Source organism: Bos javanicus, chromosome X, assembly GCF_032452875.1.
Source record: "Bos javanicus breed banteng chromosome X, ARS-OSU_banteng_1.0, whole genome shotgun sequence".
Classification (NCBI taxonomy): Eukaryota; Metazoa; Chordata; class Mammalia; order Artiodactyla; family Bovidae; genus Bos; species Bos javanicus.
In genome coordinates this window covers 95,517,836-95,540,454 of record NC_083897.1, presented here as the reverse complement: position 1 = coordinate 95,540,454, position 22,619 = coordinate 95,517,836, and the positions used below count along the sequence as shown (strand labels likewise).

At 38.5% G+C, this 22,619-nt stretch overlaps 1 protein-coding gene across 2 annotated transcripts in view; it reads right to left on the bottom strand.

Moving 5' to 3' along the window:
* The window catches only part of KLF8 (KLF transcription factor 8), a 345,448-nt gene that overhangs the window by 270,420 nt on the left and 52,409 nt on the right, over positions 1 to 22,619 (bottom strand). The gene's annotated exons all lie outside the window — the stretch shown is intronic.

The following is a 22,619-nucleotide window of genomic DNA, read 5'->3' as shown; positions in this document are numbered from 1 at the left end:
CAATGACGAAAGGCTGAAAGCATTTCCTCTAAGATCAACAAGATAAGGATGTTTACTCCCAGCACTCCTATTCAATGTAGTACCAGAAGTCCTAGCCAGAGCAATCAAGCAAGAGAAAGTAATAAGTCATCCAAAACAGAAAAGAAATAAAATTGCTCTATTTGCAGATGACATCTCATATATAGAAAAGCCTAAAGATTCCACCAAACAATTGTTAGACTTAACAAATAAAGTGGAAGTGAAGTCGTTCAGTCATGTCCAACTCTCAGCAACCCTGTGGACTGCAGCCTACCAGGCTCCTCTGTCCATGGGATTTTCCAGGCAAGAGTAGTAGAGTGGGTTGCCATTGCCTTCTCCAAACAAATAATTAATTGTAAGAACTACTAAATAGTAATTGTTAGAATGAATAAAATTGCAGGATACAAAATCAATATACAAAGATCAGTTATGTTTCTTTACACTAACAACGAACTATCTGAAAAACAAATAAAACAATCCCATTTGCAACAGTATCAAAACCAATAAAATACTTAAGAAAAATTTAACCAAAAAGTGAAAGATCTGTGCAGTAAAAACTGTAAGACATTGGTAAATGGCATAAAATTCCATTTATAGGATGAATAATTTACTGGAGATCTAACTGACAGGATGGTACATATAGTTAACAACAATGTATTGTATACTTGAAAATTAGTAAGAGAGTAGACCTCAATTTCAGAAATAAAGTCCAGAAATAAATTCATGCATATACCGTCAGTTAACATTTGACAAGGGAGCAGACAATACTCAATGAGGAAAAGACAGTCTCTTCAATAAACAGTGTTAGGAAAACTAGATGTACACATGCAAAAAATGAAATTGAACTCCCTTTTATGTCACTCAAAAAGTTAACCTGAAGTGGATTAAAGACCTAAATGTAAGACTGGAAACCATAAAACTCCTAGGAAAAAAATGTAGGTAAAGAAACTCCTTAATGTTAAGTTATTGAGTTTTTAAATATTAATAAACTTAATATTGAATTTTTACATATATAAGTATATATTTCAAAATGATTACTAGAATAAGGTTAGTTAACAAATCTATTACCTCACATAATTACCCGTTTTTGGCATGTGGTGAGAACCTTTGAGGTCCACTCTCTTAGCAACTTTCAAGTATATATTATTGTTAACTATATTCACCATGCTGTCAATTAGATCTCCAGAAAATTATTCATTTTATAAATGGAATTTTGCACCATTTGGCAACAAATTTTTGGATATGACAATAAAAGCATAAAAAACGAAAACACAATAAGTAAGACTATATAAAACTAAAAAGCTTCTGAACAGTAATAAATATATAAATAAATAAGCAAATAAAATGAAAGACAACCTAACAGAATGAGAAAAAATATTTGAAAACTATCTATCTGGTAAGGGGTTAATATCCAAAATATGTAAGTGTTAGTCGCTCAGTTGTGTCCGACTCTTTGCAACCCCATGGACTTTAGCCTGCCAGGCTCCTCTGTCTATGGGATTCTTCAGGCAAGGATACTGGAGTGGGTTGCCATTCCCTTCTCCAAAAATATATAAGAAACCCATATAACTCAATACCAAAAAAAGAAAGGAAGAAAGAATCCAGTTTAAAAAGGAGCATAAGACCTTTGGATCATTTTTCTATAAAAGACAGTCACATGGTCAACTGATACATGAAAATATGCTCAACATCACTAATTACCAGGAAAATGTAAAGAATAAAAGGGGCACCTATGCACTGTTGGTAGTAATGTAAATTGGTACACCCACTATGGAGAACAGTATGGTGGTGCCTCAAAAAAAAAAAAAAAAAAAAACAGCTAAAAATAGAACTACAATATAATTCAGCAATCTCACTTATCGGTAAGACAAGGCACACCTGTGAGTTTAGTTCCAAACCACCACAATAAGGAAAATAGCACAATTGAGTCACACACATTTTTAGGTTTCCCAGTGAATATAAAAGTTTATGTTTGCATTATATTATAGTCTATTCAGGCTTCCCTGGTGGTTCAGTAGTAAAGAACCTGCCTGCAATGCAGGGGCCACAGGAGATGCAGGTTTGATCCTTGGGTTAGGAAGATCCTGGAGGACAGCATGGCAATGCACACCAATAATTTTGCCTGGAGAATCCCAAGGACACAGGAGCCTGGCAGGTTATAGTCCATAGGGTGGAAGAGACGAACACGACTGAAGTGAGTTAGCACACAGTCACACAGTCTATTAACTAAACGCATAAGAGTATTTTATCTAAAAATGTGCATCAGTTCAGTTCAGTTCAGTTCAGTCGCTCAGTCGTGTCCGACTCTTTGCGACTCCATGAGTTGAAGCACGCCAGGCCTCCCCGTCCATCACCAACTCCCGGAGTTCACTCAGACTCAAGTCCATCGAGTCAGTGATGCCATCCAGCCCTCTCATCCTCTGTCGTCCCCTTCTCCTCCTGCCTCCAATCCCTCCCAGAATCAGAGTCTTTTACAATGAGTCAACTCTTCGCATGAGGTGGCCAAAGTACTGGAGTTTCAGCTTTACCATCATTCCTTCCAAAGAAATCCCAGGCCTGATCTCCTTCAGAATGGACCGGTTGGATCTCCTTGCGGTCCAAGGGACTCTCAAGAGTCTTCTCCAACACCACAGTTCAAAAGCATCAATTCTTCAGCGCTCAGCCTTCTTCACAGTCCAACTCTCACATCCATACATGACCACTGGAAAAACCATAGCCTTAACTAGACGGACCTTTGTTGGCAAAGTAATGTCTCTGCTTTTCTTTTTTTTTTTTAATTTTTTAGTTTTTTTTTTTTTAACTTTAAAATATTGTATTGGTTTTGCCATATATCAACATGAATCTGCCACAGGTATACACGTGTTCCCATCTAGGTTGGTCATAACTTTTCTTCCAAGGAGTAAGCGTCTTTTAAATTCATGGCTGCAATCACCATCTGCAGTGATTTTGGAGACCCCAAAAATAAAGTTTGACACTGTTTCCGCATCTGTTTCCCATGAAATGATGGGACTGGATGCCACGATCTTTGTTTTCTGAATGTTGAGCTTTAAGCCAACTTTTTCACTCTCCTCTTTCACCTTCATCAAGAGGCTTTTTAGTTCCTCTTCACTTTCTGCCATAAGGGTGGTGTCATCTGCATATCTGAGGTTACTGATATTTCTTCCAGCAATCTTGATTTCAGCTTGTGCTTCTTCCAGCCCAGCTTTTCTCATGATGTACTCTGCATATAAGTTAAATAAGCAGGGTGACAATATACAGCCTTGACGTACTCCTTTTCCTATTTGGAACCAGTCTGTTGTTCCACGTCCAGTTCTAACTGTTGTTTCCTGACCTGCATACAAATTTCTCAAATGTGCATAACTTATTTAAAAAATACTTTATTGCTAAACAAAAAATGAGCCTTCAGTTCAGATGGTGGTGCCGGGTCTTGCCTCAATGTTGATGGCTGCTGACTGGTCAGGTTGGTGGTTACTGAAGGTTGGGGTGGCTGTAGCAACTTCTTAAAATAAGACAACAATACAGTTTGCAGCATCAATTGAGTCTTCCATTCATGAAGTATTTCTTTGTAGTATGAAATACTATTTGATGATAGCATTTTATCCATGGTAGCACTTCTTTGAAAATTGGAGTCAATCTTCTCAAACTCTACCACAACTTTATGAACTAAGTTTATGTAATATTCTAATTCCTTTGTTGTCATTCCAACAATCTTCACAGTATCTTCACCAGCAGGAGAGTCCATCTCCAGAAACAACTTTCTTTGACCATCCTTAAGAAACAACTCCTCACCCAATAAATTTTTATCATGAGATTGCAGCAACTCAGTCACATTTTCAGTCTCTACTTCTAATTCTAGTTTTCTCTTTCTATTTTCACCACATCTGAATATACATCCTCTACAGAAATCATGAGGATTGGAATCAACTTCCAAACTCCAGTTTATATTGATATTTTAACCTCTTTCCATGATTCATGACTGTTCTTCATGGTATCTAGCATGGTTAATCCTTTCCAGAAGATTTTTCCTTTACTTTGTCCAAATCCATGAAAGAAATTATTATCTATAGCAGCTATAGCTTTAAAAAATATATTTCTTAAACAATATGACTTGAAAGTCAAAATTATTCCTTGATCCATGGACTGCAGAATGGATGTCGTGTTAACAAGCATGAAAACAACATTAATCTTGTGGCATATCCATCAAGAGCTCTTCAGTGACCAGGTATCAATGCCAATGAACATTAATGTTTAAAAAGGAATCAATTTTTTCCAAGAACTAGGTCTCAACAGTAAGCTTAAAATATTCAGTAAACAATGCTATAAACAGATATACTTGTCATTCAGGCATCGTTCTTCCTTCTACAGAAGACCAGCAGAATGTCTAACATAGTTCTTAATAGTCCTGGGATTTTTGGAATGGTAAATGAGCACTGGCTTACCAGTTACCAGCTACCTTAGCCCCCAAGAAGAGAGTCAGCCTGTCCTTTGAAACCAGGCATTGACTTCTCATTTATAGCTCTAAAAGTCCTAGATGGCATCTTCTTCCAATAGAAGGTTGATTCATCTATTTGAAAATCTGTTGTTCAGTGTAGCCACCTTCATTAATTATCTTAGAATTTCTGGATAACTTGCTTCAGCTTTTACATCAGCACTTTCAAGCAGTGCTTCACCTTGCACTTTTATGTTAGGTAGAAGGCTTCTTCCCTTAAATCTAATGAACTAAGCTCTTCTAGCTTCACACTTTTCTTCTGCAGCTTCCTCACTTCTTTCAGCCTTCACAGAATTGAGGAGAGTCAGGGCTTTGCTTTGGATAAGGTTTGGCTTAGGGGAATGTTGTGGCTGGTTTGATTTCTGTCTAGACCACTCAAATCTCTCCATACCAGCAAAAAGGTTGTTTTTGCTTTATTATGGTTCATATGTTCAGTGGAGTAGCACTTTCAATTTCCTTTAAGAAATACTTTTCCTTTGCATTCACAACTTGTCTATCTATTTGATGCATGCAAGAGGTGTAGCTTTTGGCCTGTCTTAGCTTTCAACATGGAGAAGGAAATGGCAACCCACTCCAGTGTTCTTGCCTGGAGAATCCCAGGGACGGGGGAGCCTGGTGGGCTGCCGTCTATGGGGTCACACAGAGTCGGACATGACTGAAGCGACTTAGCAGCAGCAGCAGCAGCTTTCAACACGCTTTTCTCACTAAGCTTAATAAGTTCTAGCTTTTGATTTAAAGTGAGAGACATGTGACTTTTCCTTTTACTTGAACACTTATAGGCCATTGTAAGGTTATTAATTGGCCTGATTTCAATATTGTTGTGTCTCAGGTAATAAGGAGATCTGAACAGAGAGAGATGAAGGCACAGCCAGTCAGCAGAGAAGTCAGAATACACATACCATCTATCAATTACGTCTGTCACATACAGGCATGATCTGTGATGCCCCAAAACCATTGTAATATAAAAGAACATCTATCACAAATCACCATAATAAATATAGTAATAATGAAAAAGCTTGAAATAGCATGAGAATTACCAAAATATGACAGAGATATGAAGTAAGCAAATGTTGGAAAAATAGTGCCAATAGATTTGCTCAATGCAGGGTTACCACAAACCTATAATTTGAAAAATACACACACACAATTATCTGTATAAATTAAAGCACAATAGAATGAGGTATGCCTACATATAAAAAGGGGATAAAATCAGTACCTGAAAGAGACATCTGCAACATCATGCTTGTTGTAGACATTATTTAAAATAATCAAGACATGGAAACAACCTAAGTGTCCAGCAACTGATGCATGGATAAAGAAATGGAATGGAATGCTAATCATCCAGAAAAAGAAGGAAATCTTGACATTTGTGACTACATGGGTGTACCTTGAGGGCATTATGCAAGTGAAATAAATCAGAGAAAGACAAATACTCTAAGATATCACTTATATATAGAATCTTAAAAAAATGAACTCATAGAAACAGAGTAGATGGGTTGTCAGGGGCAGAGGAGTGAGAAAAAATGGGTGAAAGTGGCTATTTCTAAATATAAGGAATAAGTTTTAGTAATTTACAGCATGATGACTATAGTTAACAATACCATATTGTATCCTTGAAAGTTGCTAAGAGAATATAGATCCTAAAAGTTGTTACCAGACACACAAAAAAATTGTATCTACATGAGATGATACATGTGTTAATTAACTTCATCGTGGTAATCATTTCACAATAAATACATATATCAAATAGTCACATTTTATACCTTTAACTTATACAATATTATATTTCAACAAAGCTGGAGAAAACATTATTTATCAAAAAATAGAAGAACATATTTGCTGAGCACTAGACGAGGTGTTAGACAATGTGTTAATGAGATTTCAAAGCTCCATAATCTAATGGAGAGAACTGAATTATTCATGCCTTGGTGAGTGTGGACTCTAACACATGAAATCATCTTGACTAATTTTCATTCTTTAGACAAGGTCAAGATATTCCATTGCATATCTACTATATGGCGCATTATATTCCTTAAGACCTTGAAAAGTGTTATGCGAAGATTTGTCTCTCTGCTCCCCTCTTATTCTGAGAAGACACTAAGAAATCACTTGTAAGGTCCAGGTAAATGAGGAAGGGTTACATTTGATGTCACTAGACTATGGAGGATGGGGGCATGAAAGGATGTCAGGAATTTGTAAGCACCACCAGCCATTTTTAAAAATGCCTCTTAAAAGTGCAGGTGGAAAAAAAAAAAACACAATATTAATCATACTGTAGATCCTATGAAGGCATAAACTGGAAAACTCGTTCAGATGCTGAGCTGACTCTGACACTAGGGCCCTTTCAGTGCCCTCTCAATCAAGTCTGCTGAAATGACTGCTAAACTAAAATTAATTCACTGTAGAGACTTCTGAAGGGATTTTGCTGTGCACTTCTATTTCTGAATGAAATTCACAGTTGAACTTCTTCTGACTTTTGATCTTCATGAAGGGAGTTATTCCTGTGAGTTGTGAAAGGAGAATGAGAATGTGAAAAGAATGGACATTAAAATGTCAAATATATATCAAACAGAAGAATCATTTTCTCCTGATTCAGCCATAGCCAAGACTCAAAAGAAAATACACTAGATTTTATGACATCACCCTTTTTTACCATAGTGTACATAAGCTAGGCTAAACTGAATCCACAGGGGCTTGATGCAGGTTGGGAGCTCTCCCAAGAAAATCCTCTGTCAATGAGAAAGAACACTCCACTGACCTCTCCCTATATAGTCCACAATGTCCTATGGCATGTAAAGATAGCTGTGGAAAGCATAATATTTTACATGGCATCAGAAACTGATGAATAATGCACATATTTCAGGCAGAGAGACAGTAGAGTAGGTAGAGAGAGCAGATGCTAAAGTGTGCCTGGCTTCAAATCTAACCTCTTCTATTTACATGTTGTGTGACTTTGGTCAAGTTATTTATTCAGCAAATATTAAGTGAGATTTTAATATGTGCAAAGTTTTATTTTAGGCATTTTAGACATCTAAATCAACAAAACAGGTACAGATCCCTGCCTTCATAAATCCTTCATTCTAGTGGCAGAACAAAGACAATAAACAATAAATGTAACAAATTTCATACTATATTTGCTTGAGGTAAAGGTAAAGTCATATAATAGTGCCTAGCACATAGGACATGCTTCATTAATTTTAACTACTGTTATTATTGCCCCATGATGTAATTTGACCAAAGACTGTTTCCTACCAAAATGCCATTAATCCCCTAGAAAAATACTTCTTCAGTTCATCCTCTCTTTTATGGAAACAGTCATAGCATTCCACTCCTCAATTATGTAGATTTCAGGAATGGCTGAGGAAAAATGGACACCCAGACTGGTTCCAGTTATATAAAATATCCTTATGGAAAATAAATATAGAAACCAAACACTACACTTACAACTTACCTATGAAATCTTGATTTTTCTCCCTCAATCTTGTTTTCACCACTCTTCCACTTACTAATAACTCCTTGCATCGATCCTTTCTTTTAAACAACCCTTTCTTTCTAGTCTTATTACTGTCTTCTGTCCAAGTCCCCTGCCTTTATCCAATGGCTAGAAAAATTATAGTCTTAAGGCATTCAGAGGTTGTTTTATGCTTTTGAACAGGGTCAAGTATTTCATGAGTTTTTTTTATTTCATAGCCACTCACTATTAATAACTCTTTTCATTGAGTAAGGAGATTGTACTGGCTCTCATCAAATACACTTAAGGAGAAGGCTAGAACGGTGAAAATGTTGAAAGGAAACATACAGAGGCACTCATTCCAGAACCCATGTTCACTAAGACACTAGAGATGCCAAGAAGCAGGAATGCTTAGCAACAGCTCCCTTGATCTCCTAGAGTTCACTCATTTATTGTGTGTATGTATCTTTCAGAGTGAGGAGTGGGTGGAGAACAGGGAAGATTTGGAGAATAGTGTATGAGAACATCAAAGGAAGAGAAGCAGGAAAGGAATTAAGTGCAGCAAGGCAAATCAGAGGTCTGAAAACCAAGTTCAACTCCAGGTATTAGCATTATAATAAGAAAAAAAACGGAAGAGAAAAACAAAGTATAGGTACACAGAAATGTGCCATTTGAATAGAGCTTAAAGCATGAAACTCAAATGGACATTTGAAGACTGAAGTTCAATTTCTTCACCTCTTTATTTAAAAGTACTTAATACTGTATTTTTCAGGCACTCTATCTATCAGATCTAGTCCCTTAAATCTATTACTCACTTCCACTGTATAATCATAAGGGATTTGATTTAGGTCATACCTGAGTGGTCTAGTGGTTTTCCCTACTTTCTTCAATTTAAGTCTGAATTTGGCAATAAGGAGTTCATGATCTGAGCCACAGTCAACTCCTGGTCTTGTTTTTGCTGACTGTATAGAGCTTCTCCATCTTTGGCTGCAAAGAATATAATCAATCTGATTTCAGTGTCGACCATCGGGTGATGTCCATGTATAGAGTCTTCTCTTGTGTTGTTGGAAGAGGGTGTTTGCTATGACCAGTGCATTTTCTTGGCAAAAAAAATAGATGGGGAAACAGTGGAAACAGTGTCCGACTTTATTTTGGGGGGCTCCAAAATCACTGCAGATGGTAACTGCAGCCATGAAATTAAAAGACGCTTACTCCTTGGAAGGAAAGTTATGACCAACCTAGATTGCATATTCAAAAGCAGAGACATTACTTGGCCAACAAAGGTTCGTCTAGTCAAGGCTATGGTTTTTCCAGTAGTCATGTATGGATGTGAGAGTTGGACTGTGAAGAAGGCTGAGCGCTGAAGAATTGATGCTTTTGAACTGTGGTGTTGGAGAAGACTCTTGAGAGTCCCTTGCATGGCAAGGAGATCCAACCAGTCCATTCTGAAGGAGATCAACCCTGGGATTTCTTTGGAGGGAATGATGCTAAAGCTGAAACTCCAGTACTTTGGCCACCTCATGCGAAGAGCTGACTCATTGGAAAAGACTCTGATGCTGGGAGGGAATGGGGGCAGGAGGAGAAGGGGATGACAGAGGATGACATGGCTGGATGGCATCACTGACTCGATGGACGTTGGTCTGGGTGAACTCCAGGAGTTGGTGATGGACAGGGAGGCCTGGCGTGCTGTGATTCATGGGGTCGCAAAGAGTCAGACACGACTCAGCGACTAAACTGAACTGAACTGAATACTGTATTTTTACCTTTTTCAAAAAATATTTTTAAAAATATTTTTATTTATTTATTATTGTCCATAGTGAGTCTTCATTGCTGCGTGGACTTTCTTCTAGTTGTGGTACACAGGCTTTTCATTGCAGTGGCTTCTCTTGTGGAGCACTGGCTCCAGGGCATGTGATCTTCAGTAGCTGCAGCATGTGGGCTCAGTAGTTGCAGCTCCCAGGCTCAATAGTTGTGGCACATGGGCTTAGTTGCTCTGTGGCATATGGGATCTTCCCAAATCAGGGATCAAATCCATGTCTTCTGCATTGGTAGGTCATTATTTACCACTGAGCCACCAGGGAAGCTCCAGTACTTTATATTTTAACTAAAAATAATATGATATGAAATAAGCAGAAACTTGTCACCAATTTAAAAGCTTAAAAATATTTTCACCTTTCTTTAAAGCATGTTTTACAAGAGTATTAGAATAATACATATTACTATGATTGTTAAGTACCTACTAGGGATGAGACATTTTATATGTTTTGTCTCACTTATTTCCCTTTTGTATGGTATAGTAATTTTTACAGATGAGAAAACATAGGCTCAAAGTTGTTAAGTCACTTGCCCTAAGGCTTTCAGCTGATTGTGAGACAAGGTTTGGAATTCGGATTAGGACTGACTCCCAAATATTTTCATTTTAGCATGCTTTTTTCTTCCAAATAGAACTTGTCCACATTTTGTTCTTTTTTCATATATGAGTCATACCTCCTTAAATAGACATGAGCCATCACTGAGTTTTCTTTCTTATCTCTCCTTCAGCTCATAGTACAAGGGCACACAATAAACTTTAATAATGTCTTACTAAGTGGTTCATAAACTTCCGTGGATTTACCAACATTTTGGTTGACAAGGAACAGAAAATAATCAAACATAACAACTATAAGGGTAGTAAAAATGATCAAATTTTACTCAAAATATGGCCAGGGAAGACTATCATCCATTCTTGCTGAAACAGATACTGGGTCCTAAATGTTTATTAAGCATCTAGTAAGTGCAAAGGCAGAAGAATCAGAGATGAAATTGCCAACATCTGTTGGATCATAGAAAAAACAAGAGAGTTCCAGAAAAACATCTACTTCTGTTTTATTGACTATGCCAAAGCCTTCGACTGTGTGGATCACAACAAACTGTGAAAAATTCTTAAAGAGATGGGAATACCAGACCACCTTACCAGCCTCCTAAGAAATCTGTAAGCAGGTCAAGAAGCAACAGTTAGAACTGGACATGGAACAACGGACTAGTTCCATATTGGGAAAGGAGTACGTCAAGGCTGTATATTGTCATCCTGTTTATTTAACTTATACGCAGAGTGAAAGTGAAAATGAAAGTTGCTCAGTTGTGTCCAACTCTTTGCAATCCCATGAACTATACAGTCCATGGAATTCTTCAGGCCAGAATACTGGAGTGGGGAGCCTTTCCCTTCTCCAGGGCATCTTCCCAACCCAGGGATCAAACCCAGGTCTCCTGCACTGCAGGCGGATTCTTTACCAGTTGAGCCACAAAGGAAGCCCAAGAATACTGGAGTGGGAACTTTGTTGGCAAAGTGACATCTCAGCTTTTTAATACACTGCCTAGGTCTGTCATAGCTTTTCTTCCAAGGAGCAAGTGTCTTTTAATTTCATGGCTGCAATCAACATCCACAGTGATTTTGGAGCCCAAGAAAATAAAATCTGTCACTGTTTCCACTTTTTCTCCACCTATCTGCCACGAAGTGATGGGGCCATATGCCATAATCTTAGTTTTTTGAATGTTGATTTCAAGCCAGCTTTTTCACTCTCCTCTTTCACTTTCATCAAGAGGCTCTTTAGTTCCTCTTTCCTTTCTGCCATTAGAGTGGTATGACCTGCATATCTGAAGTTGTTGATATTTGTGGTTCAAGCAGTAAAGAATCTGACTGCAATGCAGGAGCCACAGGAGTCACAGGTTCAATCCCTAGGTTGGGAGGATCTTCTGGAGGAGGAAATGCCAACCCACTACAGTATTCTTGCCTGGAGAATTCCATGGACAGAGGAGCTTGTAGGGCTACAGTCCATGCATGGGGTCACAAAAAGTTGGACACGACTGAAGCGAATTAGCCCAGCTCAGCCTCCAGGGAAAAGTGGGATTCAGTTACACAAAAAAAGGAGGCAAGACAGTAGTGGTATCTAGAATTCTCACTTTAGAGAAGCTTAGGGGTAGTAAGCTGGGTTGGAAAGGAGGTAGGGAGTACTGTTTTACTTAAGCTGTAGGTCACAGATGAATTAAAAATAAAGTTTTCAGAGATGCTTTTACTTACACTTGATATAGGATTGAGGGAATATCCATCAGAGACTTGAAATTTATTATTTTAGAAAATTTTTGGTGTCGTTAGGGGACACAACACCCATGGTGGATTCATGTTGATGTATGGCAAAACCAATACAATATTGTAAAGTAATTAGCCTCTAATTAAAATAAATTAATTTAAATTAAAAAAAATATATAGGGGGGTTATTTCCATTATAGGATAGACATAGACTGGGGGTGAGATGCTGAGTGGGAAGCCAGGACTTCCAAGGTAGCCAAACAACCATGGGAAGAAGGGTAAAAGTGGGAATGGCCAGGATGTAAGTGGAATTCATGGTTAATGGCCACTCAGGAACTGAGGCTAGTAACATAGACACACATAGATTTCAACAGATAAGAATATATAATTACACATACACATACACACTCTCATACTTTTTATAAGTTCCTTTTCAAAAATCCTCCACTAGTATAAAAAAGGTCATCTATGAGGTAGGCTCCCATTTCCTGGTAGCCAATAAATACTTATGTGTTTCCTTCCTCATGGAACCTTGGATCTGAATGCCTACAATCCATTCTTCTGTTTGCAGACAAACTGGAGATGCCAGCCACTATGCTGACTGAGAAACAAATCAGTATACAGAAACTGCTTATGCTCAGTCACTGTCATGTCCAACTCTTTGGGACCCCATGGACTGCAGCCCACCAGCCTCCGCTGTCCAGGGAATTTTTCATGCAACAATACTGAAGGGTATTGTCGTTTCCTCCTCCAGGGGATCTTCCCAACCCAGGGATTGAACCTGTGTCTCCTGCATTGGCAGGCAGTAGACACCTGGGAGCCCCATACAGAAACTGCTACTGCTGCTGCTGCTAAGTCACTTCAGTAGTGTCCGACTTTGTGCAACCCCATAGACAGCAGCCCACTAGGCTCCCCCCGTCCCTGGGATTCTCCAGGCAAGAATACTAGAGTGGGTTGCCATTGCCTTCTCCAATGCATGAAAGTGAAAAGTGAAAGTGAAGTCGTTCAGTCATGCCTGACTCTTAGCGACCCCATGGACTGGAGCCTACCAGGCTCCTCTGTCCAGGGGATTTTCCAGGCAAGAGTACTGGAGTGGGGTGCTGTTGCCTTCTCTGATACAGAAACTAGACAGCACTAAAACAAAAATTAAAATCCAAAGGCTTCTACATGATCAGAAATTAATGGAATCTGGTGTGGTAATGAAATTTCTTTTTTATAGCCAGTTTGCTTCTCCTAGGCTGCTTCTTCACTCCCTCTCCATTATCTTACCCGTCCTTACTCTTGGCAAAGGAAATCAAAGCTCTTTTCAGTCAAAGAGGATCCCAGCAGGAGGGAAGAAGACTCTTTTGGAAGTAGACCAGTCTCTGACTTCTCCCCTCTCTTTCTTTCACACACAGGCCTCTTGATTTCAAACTATGTCAAATACCTCTTGATTCTTAAGAAAAGATGTAAGAAAAGCCAGGTTGGTTTCTGCATAACAGATTTACACTCAATCCATTCTATATTCAGCTTCCCAGGTGACTCAGTGGTAAAAAAAAAAAAAAAAAAAAATCTGCCTGCTGAGCAGGAAACGTGGGTCTCCTCCCTTGGTCAGGAAGATCCTCTGGAGAAGGAACTGGCAGCCTACTCCAGTATTCTTGCCTGGAAAATCCCATGGACAAAGGAGCCTGGTGGGCTACGGTCCATGGGCTCACAAAGAATCAGACACGACTTAATGACTAAACCACCATCACCATTCTATATTCACAACCTCTCCAAGAATTTCCTCCTATTTAAGACTTCCATATCCCTCACCCATCTTTAAGTCTATGAGTATATGTTGTATAAATTTATATATACAGAGAGAGAGAGAGATTATGATTGAAAAATACATATATGCACACCATAAAAGATAAACTAAATTAGAAAGCCCTGGTACAGTAGCATAGACTCAGCTCAGTTACCACATATATGCATAGTAATATGGCAAAATTTCATCACCCCAAAGAAGTTTTTCCATTATACTTTACTGATAATAAAATGACACTAATAATTGCATTGAAAATTTACAGAGAAAAACAGAACAGTGAATTGTTTTGTGGTGGAAGGATCTGAAATTGGAAGTTAGGAGACCTGGGCTCCAACCTAGACCTGGGCTCTAGGTGATCTGCTGTATGACCAACAGCAAATCACCTAATCGTTTTAGGCCTCAGTTAACTGAAGTCAAAATCTCCACTCTACCTATCTCATAGGGATGTTACAGTGAGTAAGTGAAAATAAGACTGTGAGAACGTTAGAAAAAGATAAATAAACATAATATATTTTAAGAATAATAGAAAAGGTAATAATCATAAATATTTACAATTTTTATTTACAACTAAGGTATAACTGACTTTCCAAATCATTTATGCAGTAATGGAATTCAGCAGTTTCCTTTTCATTGTGCACACTGATAGTAGTAGATAACTTATATTGAGTACTATATAGGTGTTTTAAATATATTAGCTCCTTTTACAACTCACACCATCACAGTGGGTTGGGCAAACTGAGAATCCAGAGAGGTTAAGTAACTTGTCTAAGGTTAGGAAATAGAGACACTAAGACTAATTTAGTCAGTCTGATTGCAGAGCCTAACATACCATATTACCTCATTGATTAGATAAAAAAGCGAAATATGAATGAATTTGAACACTAGAGGCCAGTAGCCTGTCTCTCATTTAATGAAGAACTTATGAACCAATCTGTCAGTCTTGCATGAATCTTGCTTTTGGAAAATTTTATTTCTGAAACATCACTATCTGAAAGTGACATACTTAACAAGGTAAAACAAATTGTCTCTCTGATTCTAATTAACAATTCTGATTGAGAAAAATGTTGAAATCAATGGAAAACTGAGATTAGATGTATTATAATCATTCAAGTCTTTCTTGTCCTTCTTTCCAAAGATAATATAGCTGGCCAAGATTGATTATAAATTCTGTAAGAGGCCAGAATCATGAACTATCATAGAATGCAAAAACCCAGCAAATACAAAACTGCAGTTCTGAGGTACCTGCATTTGCTGCTTAGGACTCAGGACAAGAACTGTGATATACTGTGAGTTCTCAGGGAGTACTCACTGGATGGATTTGATTGCAACAAGGAACATGATAGCTACTGTTTGAGAGAGGACTCAAATATCGGAGAGGACAAAGCTAAAATGGCAAAGTGGCTACTTGAACTGATAAATTAGAATAGCCATGTCAATGTCTCTGGTTCTTACATGGTGTTTAAGGGCTAGGAGAATTCTAGTTCATTAGAAAGATCATTTAGAAATACAACATAGAAATTTATTAGAGCACAATGTTGTACCAAAGTACAAGATGGAATTTCGACAGTGTTATAATATTCATGAACCATTAAAATACTTTAAGGAAAGAATATTTCACATGCTTTCACACTCTACATCAATAGTCCAAGTGTCACCCACTCGCAGTTAATTTCCTTAAGTCTCTCCATTTGAAAGAAATCATGAGAAAAGCAGGAGATAATCTGAGACTCAGAAAGTTAAGTGAACTTTAATTCTGAACTGCTCTGTGATCCTTCTTGTTTGTTCATCCACTCCCACCCACAATCAAACAGTCACAGTCAGAATTCTCAGATAAATTAAGATTATATCAAAATCACTTTTTCCAGAAAATAATTCCCCGTTAAAAAAAGAACCTCTTGCTACAGTGGCAGATACACTCAGCTTCTATCTCAAGCCAGATAGCCAGCCTAAAAGGAGTTTTTAAATCCATAGTAAATGGAATACTGGCATCATGAAAATGGTGGAAGAAGTTTTCTATCATTTCACCCTTCCCTCAAGGGAAAAAAAAAAGAAGATTTTTTTTTCCTCATCAACAAGAGAGCATTCATGGAAGTCTAGAAGTCATCAGAAAAGTCCCAGCATACTGCTGGAACAAAACAAAAACTCCAAGATTGGGTACACTGAAGAGGGTAAGAGGATCAGTTTCATTTTACCTGTGTCAACCTTCCCTCAAGGTGGCAGAGCCCAGGATCAAGAGAGAATTTCTTGGTAATTTTCTTCATAATTTTTCCAACAGACGAAAGTGAGAGAATGTGAGGGAGGGCCCAGTCTGCCTAACTGTAAAAGATGCTGCCAAAGAGACCCGCTTCTTTCTTGACCCATCCAGAAGACTGAAAAATGAAAGTGAAAATGTTAGTCACTCAGTCATGTCCAATTCTTTGTGACCCTATGGAGTGTAGCCCGCCAGGCTCCTTTGTCCATCGAATTCTCCAGGCAAGAATACTGGAGTGGGTAGCAATTCTATTCTCCAGGGGATGTTCCCCACCTAGGGAGGGAATTGGGGTCTGCAGCATCACAGGCAGACTATTTACCATCTGAGCTACCGGGGAAGCCCCAGAAAACTGAGGTGTGCTGTAAAACTGGAGGTTTGGAAGTGGCTCAGACAGCAGCAGCTAGGGCTCTCTTAAGGCATCAAAGAAACACATCAAGAAGACTTCCCATAAACTGCTGGGGACATCTCACCCTTAGATGCTCCCAACTGGCCCATGGACACCTCCAATACTCCATATGTCTCAGTCAAACATACTTCCACCCCATGAATGGCTCTCTGCCCATGCCCCCAAGGACAGAGAGAATAAACCTTTGCAGATAGCCAGTAAGCATACACAGAAAGCTGGCCCAACTTTAGGGAATTGGGAGAAACCACACGAACTTCAGTATTCAGTGCTGCCCTGCTGCTGCTAAGTCGCTTCAGTCATGTCTGACTCTGTGCGACCCCATAGATGGCAGCCCACGAGGCTCCCCGTCCCTGGGATTCTCCAGGCAAGAACACTGGAGTGGGTTGCCATTTCCTTCTCCAATGCATGAAAATGAAAAGTGAAAGTGAAGTCGCTCAGTCGTGTCTGACTCTTAGCGACCCCATGGACTACAGCCCACCAGGCCCTCCGTCCATGGGATTTTCCAGGCAAGAGTACTGGAGTGGGGTGCCATGAGGAAAGCAAAATCAGACTTATTATATTATTTGCAGCCAAAGATGAAGAAGCTCTATACAGTCATCAAACAACAACAACAAAAAAAGACCGGGAGCTGACTGTGGCTCAGATCATGAACTCCTTACTGCCAAATTCACACTTAGATTAAAGAATGTGGGGAAAATCACCAGACCATTCAGGTATGACCTAAATCAAATCCCTTACAATGATACACTGGAAGTGACAAATAGATTCAAGGGATTAGATCTGATAGACACAGTGCCTGAAGAACTATGGAGGTTCGTAACACTGTACAAGAGGGGGTGAACTAAACCATGCCCAAAAAGAAGAAATGCAAAAAGGCAAACTGGTTGTCTGAGGAGGCCTTACAAATAGCTGAGAAAACAAGAGAAGCAAAAGGCAAAGGAGAAAAGGAAAGATAAATCCATCTAAATGCAGAGATCCAAAGAATAACAAGGAGAAATTAGCCTTCCTGGGAGATCAATGCAAAGAAATGGAGGGAAACAATAGAATGGGAAAGACTGGAGATCTCTCCAAGAAAATTAGAGATACCGAGGGAATATTTCATGCAAAGATGGGCACAATAAAAGACAGAAACAGTATGAACCTAACAGAAGCAGATGATATTAAGAAGAGGTAGCAAGAATACACAAAGAACTATACATAAATGATCTTAATGACCCAGATAACCATGATGGTGTAATCACTCACCTAGAACCAGACATCCTGAAGTGTGAAGTCAAGTAGGCCTTAGGAAGCATCACTACGAAAAAAACTAGTGGCGGTAACGGAGTTCCAGTTGAGCTATTTTAAATCCTAAAAGATGGTGCTGTTAAAGTGCTGCACTCAATATGTCAGCAAATTTGGAAACTTCAGCAGTGACCACAGGACTGGAAAAGATCAGTTTTCATTCAAATCTCAAAGAAAGACAATACCAAAGAATGTTCAAACTACCGCACAATTGTACTCATCTTACAGCATGAAATTAAAAGATGCTTACTCCTTGGAAGAAAAGTTATGACCAAACTAGATAGCATATTCAAAAGCAGAGACATTACTTTGCCAACAAAGGTCCGTCTAGTCAAGGCTATGGTTTTTCCAGTGGTCGTGTATGGATGTGAAAATTGGACTGTGAAGAAAGCTGAGCACCGAAGAATTGATGCTTTTGAACTGTGGTGTTGGAGAAGACTCCTGAGAGTCCCTTGGACTTCAAGGCAATCGAATCAGTCCATTCCAAAGAAGATCAGTCCTGAGTGTTCTTTGGAAGGAATGATGCTAAAGCTGAAACTCCAATACTTGGGCCACCTCATGTGAAGAGTTGACTTACTGGAAAAGATTCTGATGCTGGGAGGGATTGAGGGCAGGAGGAGAAGGGGATGACAGAGGATGAGATGGCTGGATGGCATCACTGACTCGATGGACATGAGTTTGGGTGAACTCTGGGAGTTGGTAATGGACAGGGAGGCCTCGAATGCTGCAATTAATGGGGTCAGAAAGAGTCGGACACGACTGCGTGACTGAACTGAACTGAACTGCTAGCAAAGTAATGCTCAAAATTCTCCAAGCTAGGCTTCAACAGTACGTTAACCAAGAAATTCCAGATGTACAAGGTGGATTTAGAAAACACAGAAGAACCAGAGATCAAATTGCCAACATCCGTTGGATCATAGAAAAAGCAAGAGAATTCTACAAAAAACACATCTACTTCTGTTTCATTGACTACACTAAAGCCTTTGACTATGTGGATTACAAAAAACTGTGTAAAATTACTAAAGAGATGGGAATACCATAATACCTATGTGTTTCCTGAGAAATCTGCATGCATGTCAAGAAACAACAATTAGAACCAGATATGGAACAATAGATTGATTCCAAATTGGGAAAGGAGTACTTCAAAGATGTATATTGTCATCCTGCTTATTTAACTTATATGCAGAGTGCATTGTGAGAAATGCTGGACTGGATGAGGCACAAACTGGAATCAAGATTTCCAGGAGAAATACCAATAACCTCAGATATGCAGATGACACCACCCTTATGGCAGAAAGTGAAGAACTAAAGAGCCTCTTGATGAAAGTGAAAGAAGAGAGTGAAAAAGCTGGCTTAAAATTCAACATTCAGAAAACTAAGATCATGGCACCTGGTCCCATCATTTCATGGCAAATAGATGGGGAAATAATGTAAACAGTGACAGACTTTATTTTCTTGTGCTCCAAAGATACTGCAGATGGTGACTGCAGCCATGAAATTAAAAGACACTTGCTCTTTGGATAAAAGCTATGACCAACCTATACAGCATATTAAAAAGCAGAGACATTACTTTGCCAACAATGGTCCATCTAGTCGAGGCTATGGTTTTTCCAGTAGTCATGTATGGATGTGACAGCTGGATGATAAAGAAAACTGAGTGCTAAAGAATTGATACTTTTGAACTGTGGTATTGGTGAAGAATCTTGAGTGTCCCTTGGACTGCAAGGAGACCAAACGAGTCAATCCTAAAGGAAATAAATCCTGAATATTCATTGAAAGGACTGATGCTGAAGCCAAAACTCCAATATTCTGGATACCTGATGTGAAGAACTGAATCACTGGAAATACCCTGATGCTGGGAAAGACTGAAGGTAGGAAGAGAATAGGACGACAGAGGACAAGATGTTTTGATGGCATCACCAACTCAATAGATGTGAGTTTGAGCAAGCTCCAGGAGATGGTGAAGGATAGTCAAGCCTGGCATGCTGCAGTCCATGAGGTCGCAAAGAGTTAGACATGACTGAGCGACTGAACATCAACAACATGTAAAAAATAATTTAAAATGAAAATATAATATTGTGATGAATGGAAAACCAGAATCCAAAGTGAGACATATTTGTACATGTTCAAAGGAATGCTAACTGTTCCAATTTTTTAGTTTACTAGGAAACAGTGAGTTTGAACAACCTCTTTGTTTTACAAAGGAGAAAAAAAATGAAATGCAGTGAAAGGACCATACACATAATAAGCAGCCTAGTGGATAAAAATTACTAGAAGCCCAAGGCTCCTGAAACCAAATTCAGTTATCTTGTACTACCTTTGGTCTGTTTGAAGAAAATTTCAATGCTTTTCACAACCCCATATACCCTTCACTCTTACCTAGGGCAACTTGAGAAAAGAAGTCATTTCTAGAATAACTGACTAAACTTCTCTTGGTCCCTGATCCTTCTCAAAAGCAGATAGGCAAACTGAAGTACAGAAAAATTATTTGCTTTGACTCCAGAATTCTGTATAAAAAGCTATATCCACTTCCATGTGCAATAGGAAGGTATTCTACTTTTCATTCCTCTTGATACAGGTAGTCACATCCAAAGCTTATTGTTTCAGCTGCTGGATCATAGAATTCTATGAATCAAAGTCGCAAGAGATTCGAGCAGCTGTATAATTTCAAACCCTCCTCATCTGACAAATGAGAATACTGAGTTTTATGAAGGAGCAAATGCTTGTGCAAAGTCACACTTTAAGTTGCTCTCAAGGCAAGACCTATAAAATTAGATCTCAGGCTATTCCCATTATTGTACTTTAGTTCTTTACCAGGGTCTGGCATTACAATGCATCAGGGCTTGAAATTACAATGCATCAAGCAATATAATGATTTACAATTCTATATTGTATGACTAGTTTAATTTCCCTCACTACTGAAGGGTCTCAAGGTTCAGATATGCCCTCTCCTGTCTCTACAATTTCTCCCATAGTCATCTAAATCTAAGTCCATGGCTTTTATAATGCCATCTAAAGGCTGATAGTCCAGTTTATATCTCCATTCTAGATCTCTTCCATGAACATCAGATTTGTACACACACAATCATTTGATAGCTACATATAGATGTTTAAATGGCACCTCAAATTTAGTATATTCAAAGCAGAAGCATTGATTTATACCTTAAACCTTCTCCTTTTCTGGTTAACCCTATCTCAATTAATAACACCATTATCCTTTCAATTGCACAGGTCAAAAACCATGGAGTCATCTTTGATTTTTCTTTTTCCTCCCCTTTTAGATATTCAAAGATAGATGATGATAGATATTCAATGTATTACAAATATTGCCAATTCTCAAACCAACTCTCAAACCTACTTTATACCTGATCATTTCTATCTTCACTTCTATTAGTTTGCTCCAGGCTACCATCATTTCACCTATAACAGAAACCTAGTTGGTTTTCCCAGTTCCACTACAATCCATTCTCTATGGGGCAACCAGAGTGATTATTTTTTGAAGTTCAAATCAGATTATTCTCCTGCTTAATACTTCCCAATATTTCAACTGTAAGTAGAATAAAATTCAAGCCTCTAATCATGGCTTAAAGGCCTACATGATCTGACCAAATCTACCTCTCCAACTTTACCTCCTAATAACAGGCTCCCTCATGCATTATGCTCTAGCTACATGGGCCTTTTGGCTATTTCCCAAATCCTCCCCTCCATTTCACTTCAGATCCCTTGTATCTGTTGTTATTCCTTGGAATGCTCTTTCTCCAGAGATTTGCATGACCATCATAGCAAAGGTATCTCCTTTGATGTTATTTAACCACTATTCTGGTGTGTGTGTGTGTGTGTGTGTGTGTGTGTGACAACATTTAATATCTGAAAGCTATTTTACTTTTGTGTTTTTTATTTTTCTATTCCACTAGAAAATCACCACAAAAATGTCTACTGTGTCCTAGCACTTATAACAGTGCCTAGAACTGAATAGACTGAATAAATAGTTTTTTAATAAATGAATCAGGCACCTTGTTCTACCTCAATGATTCCCAAACCAAGACATGTTTATCACTGGTGGAACATGAGATAATTTTAGTTGGTATGAATAATTATTTTTTTAACTTTTATTAACAATTTTTAACATGGGGCTTCCCAGGTGGCTCAGTGGTAAAGAATCTGCCTGCCGATGGAAGAGACACAGGAGATGTGGGTTCCATCCCTGGGTGGGGAAAATTCCGTGGAGTAGAAAACAGCAACCTACTCCAGTATTCTTACCTGGAAAATTCAGTGGATAGAGGATCCTGGTGGGCTACAGTCTCGGGGGTTGCAAAGTCAGACATGACTGAGAGACTGAGCAGGGACACAGGCTCAGTTTTAATATATGCCAATATTACTAGCATATTTCATACATAAAATTATAAATATTATCACTAAGGACAAAGCAAAGCAAAAACAAAAAATGGATTAAAAAAACATCAATAAAATATAAGTACATGTATCTGGCAAAGTCATGAAGGTGATTTCATGACTAAAGTCTTCAAAATGCTGATTAAATTTCAATAGTACACATGACCACTACTTACCTTGATTTTGGTTATTAACTACATTCAAGTGATCATATTCACTGATTCTGACAATGACTACTTGGTGATTTGACCATATAGGAACCTTGGAATAAAGTGAAGATTTTATCCTAAAGACAGAAATAGGGAGATGATACCACTGTTAAGTAATATAAAATCAAGATTCAAAAGAGTCAGATGTCACAAATCACTTTAGGTTCTGAAACTCTGGATTCACTCATGAATAAATGTAAAGATCAATATTCAATCCTCAAATATCATTGATTCACTGGATGTCTTTTAATGTAGCCTAGGTCT